General features: G+C 35.8%; 1 non-coding gene across 1 annotated transcript; it reads left to right on the forward strand.

Annotated features, from left to right (window-relative positions):
- Nucleotides 1-206: 206 nt before the first annotated feature.
- LOC122150519 lies at nt 207-332 on the forward strand. The gene has a single exon (XR_006163709.1). It is a non-coding gene; the product is annotated as a U6atac minor spliceosomal RNA (small nuclear RNA).
- Nucleotides 333-4,588: the final 4,256 nt, after the last annotated feature.

The following is a 4,588-nucleotide window of genomic DNA, read 5'->3' on the forward strand; positions in this document are numbered from 1 at the left end:
TGAACATTTAATGATATATAATGTTATATCATATATATGTTGTATTCCAAAATGCTATTAATAATTTCAGTGTTCATAACATGAAATATACTGACTCATATTAACTGGATATTAAGAGAAAATTGGAGTCCCAATTTAGTCCACAAAATTTTATTTAATTCATACTATACACAGAGTTCCAATCTAATAATTAAACCATGCCTATAGTGTTGTATAAAAGGAGAGAAGCTTAGCACTCTCCTTGACAAAGACAGAAGAGGGCCTCAAGCTTTACAATACACATACAATTCAGATACTGCCACCTACTTTGTAGCATCTAACCATGTTTTTTTGTTTGTTTGTTTGTTTTTGTTCTAAAAAGTCCATATGGAGAAGAAGTCAAGACAATCGTAGATTGTTTTAAATTTAGGATGACAAATGTAAACTTTAGGATAATCACAAAGAAATGTAATAAATCTACTTGCTGAAACAAAGAAGAAGAAAATGAAAAAGTCTCAATAAACACAAAAACATCAACAACAAATGAAAGGGAAAAAGTTTGTATACAAAAAGTGCTCAAAACAGAAAGAATAAAAGAACAAAGAAACCATTAACATCACAAAAAAAGTGTAATAAAATGGCTCTGGTAGTGTAGTGCCTAAGGCACTTGACTGCTAACCAGAAGGCTGGCAGTTCAAACCTACCAGCCACTCCTCGGAAGGAAGGTTGGGCAATCTACTTCCATAGTGATACTGTCTCAGAAACCCAAGAAGGGGTCACTATGAGTCGGGTCTGACTCGACGGCACACAACAACAACAACAACAGTAAATACATACCTACTGATAATCACACTGAATGCAAATGAATTAAATGTACCAGTTAAGAGACAGAAAGTGGCAAATGGATAAAGAAAACAGGACTCATCAATATACTATGTACAAGAGGCATACCTTAGACTTAACAAGCTCCCCATAAAGAAATAATCAGGTTAAAAATCAAAGGATGAAAAAAAATGTACCAAATAATTAGTAATCAAAAGAAAGCAGGAGTGAAAATACTATCATCTGACAAAATAGACTATAAGTCAAAAATCTTTAAAAAACACAAATAAGTACACTGTATAATGATTAAAGGATTAATTCACCAAGAAGGCAAATAATCCAAGAAGCTGGACTATATGAAGAAGAACATGGCATCAGGACTGGAAGGAGATTTGTTAGCAACCTGATATACAGATGATACAACTTTGCTTGCTGAAAGTGAGGATAACTTGAAGCACTTACTGATGAAGATTGAAGAATAGTCTACAGTATTGATTACATCTCAGTATAAAGAAAACAAAAATCCTCACAACTGGACCTGTAAGCAGCATCATGATAAATGGAAAAAAGATTGGCATTGTCAGACTTCATATTACTTGGTTCTACAATCAACACTAATGGAAGCAGCAGTAAAGATATCAAATAACATACAGCTCTAGGAAAACCTGCTGCAAAAAACCTCCGTCAAGTACTGAAGAGCAAAGATATCACCTTGAAGACTAAGATGAGCCTGACACAGCCATGGTATTTTCAATCACCTCATATGCATGTGAGAACTGGACAATAAATAAGGAAGAATGAAGAACAGTTGATGCTTTTGAGTTGTGGTGTTGGCAAAGAATGGTGAAAGTACTGTGGACTGCTAAAAGAGCTAACAAATCTGTCCTGGAAGAAGTGCAGCCAGAATGCTCCTTGGAAGCAAGGATGGCCAGACTTTGTCTCACCTACTTTGGTCATGTTGTCAGAAGAGACCATTCTCTGGAGAAGGATGTCATGCTTGGTAAAGTGGAGGGTCAACGAAAGAGGATAAGGCTCTCAATAAGATGGATTGACATGGTGGCTACAATGATGAGCTCAGGTATAGCAAGGATCATGGGGCTGGCACAGGACTGAGCAGCATTTCATCCTGTTGTGCAAAGCGTCACTGAGTTGGAGAAGTCGGAGATGACTCAATGGCACCTAACAACAAAGAAGGCATAATAATTATAAATCTTTATGCACCCAAAGCCAAAGCTCCAAGATTTATAAAGCAAACACTAACAGAATTGAAGAGAGAAATAGATATATCCATAATGATAATAGGAGATTTTAACACACTTCTTTTGACAAGAGAAAGAACAACTAGAAAGAAAATTAGCAAAGGTACAGAAAACCTAAATAATGCTGTCAACCACCTGGATCTCACAGACATATATAGAACACATCACCCAATAGCAAGAGTACACATTCTTCTCCAATGCACATGGAATATTCTACAGAAAACACCATATTTTAGTCCACAAAGCAAGCTTCAATAAATTTAAGAATACTGAAATTATTCAAAATGTCTTCTTTGACCATTACAATATGAAACTAAAAATCAATAACAAGAAGAATAAAGAAAATAAATTAAACACATGCAAATGAAATAAGACATTAGTAAGATACTAATGGGTGATAGAAGAAATAAAAAATGTATAAAAATACTCAGAATCAAACAAGAATGAAAATACAACATACACATACCTATAGGATGCAGCAAAAGCAGTGCTCAGAGGGAAAATTGTAGCAATAAATGCATACATTAAAAAAGAAGAAAAGTACAAAATCAATAACTCAAACAAATAGAAAAGGAAAGAGCAAAAGGAGATCAAAGCTACCAAATGAAAGAAAATAATAAAGAGCAGAGCAGAAATAAATGAAATAGAAAACAAGAAAACAATAGAATCAACAAAACTAGAAGTTAGTTCTTTGAAAGAACAAAGAAAATAGGCAAAACACTGCCCAGATTGCAGAAAGAAAAAAGGGAGAAGATGTAAATAACCAAAACAAGAAACTAAACAGGAGACACTACAAGAGATACAACTGAGATCATAACAGAATACTATGAAAAAGTATACTTCAACAAATTTGAAAACTTAAAGGAAATGGAAATTTTCTCTAGAACACACTACCTACCTAAAGTAACACAAATAAAGGGTTAAAAAAAAAAAAATTAAACAGGCCTATAACATAAGAAAAGATTGAAGATGTCATAAAAAATCTCCCAACATAAACAAGGCCTTACAGGAGAAAAGATGGAATCCTAGTTGCACACTTCACCCAATCCCTCTACAACAAAGATCAGGAAAATCAGGTGAAACAAACACAAATGATGATCCTAGAACTCTGAGCATTAAATGAGCAAATAAAGAATTAGATTGAGTGCTAATTGGAAAGGAAGGTGGAGTGAGGACAGTGATTGGGGAGAGAAGGTGGGGCTGATGAAGCTTGGCAATTTTAAGATGCAGAAGGCATCATACATGGACAGGGAGAAACCAGCTTCACAGAATACACCCTGAGACAGAAACACAGTGTGGACAGATCTGGAGTGAATCAAAGTGACCAGAATACAAGTTGGATCTGGGAGAGGAATGTTCAGGGAAACAGGAGAGATTCTCAGTGGTACAGGCTACATATAGGAGAGCAAGGAAAGAGCCAGTGAAGGGCAATGAAACAACTTAGTACTAGTCGTTTGGGTTCAGGCCCCAAGCAAAGGGGAAAAAGTGTGTGTTGGTGGTTGGACTCCAGGAAGCCTCCCATTTTACTGAGTCGAGGCAGGAACTAGATAATCAGCTGCATGTGCCCAGAGGGGAAGCAGGCCAACCCCAGTAAATTGCAACCAGAGAGGTGGCTTCTTCACCTCACCTTCCCAGTGATCAGAGGTGAGTCTCCTTTATTCCCCCACCAACTCAGTGGTGAGGGATGCCACCCTCTAACCACACCCCACCCAACCTGATTCCTTAGGACATCTTCCTTCCACCAGTAGCCTCTTGCCACACACCTATACCACCTGTCTGGATATGTCAAAAACAAAGGAAAATAAAAAAAAGCAGAGTGAAACAAACCACCACATAATCCTCAAACAAAAATAACAATGACAAATGTTGTGAGAAAAGAGATAAATTCACTTCAACAAAGAAACAGGGCAAGATATTATATTATTTTCAGTATTCTTACCCAATACCATGACTCAAATGAATCAATGCTTCTTTGGTCTTCCTTATTCATTGTCCAGGAATAATTAGGCTGTTGAAAATATCATGACAAAATAAATAGATAATTAGAAATCATACAAAAACAGCAAATAGAAATCCAGAAGACTAACATTAAAATTACAGAGATAGATGATAATACATTGGAAAGACAAAAGAGTAGAATCAACTTAACTAAAGAATCAATTAGTCAACCAGAAAAGAAATTCCTTGACAATAGTTTGTATGAGGAAAAATCACACACACAAAAAAATAATAATGAAGAAAACCTAAGCATTATGTGGAGTAATATCAAGAGAAATAATCTGTATGTAATTGGAATACCTGAAGGGAAAGAAGGAAAAGAAAAAATAAACTACAGAGAAAATTACTGAAGAATTACTAGCCGAAAACTACCATAATATAATAGAAGAAAAGGTATCCATCCAAGACACTTAACGAACCTTGTATAGGATGCAATACAAAAATGCAATCATTGCCGTGGAGTCGGACCCGACTCCTTGGGTTTCTGAGGCAGTATCACTATGGAAGTAGATTGCCCAACCTTCCTTCTG

Source organism: Orycteropus afer, unplaced genomic scaffold (assembly GCF_000298275.1).
Source record: "Orycteropus afer afer isolate SDZICR_OR568_19922 unplaced genomic scaffold, OryAfe1.0 scaffold00156, whole genome shotgun sequence".
Taxonomy (NCBI): domain Eukaryota; kingdom Metazoa; phylum Chordata; class Mammalia; order Tubulidentata; family Orycteropodidae; genus Orycteropus; species Orycteropus afer.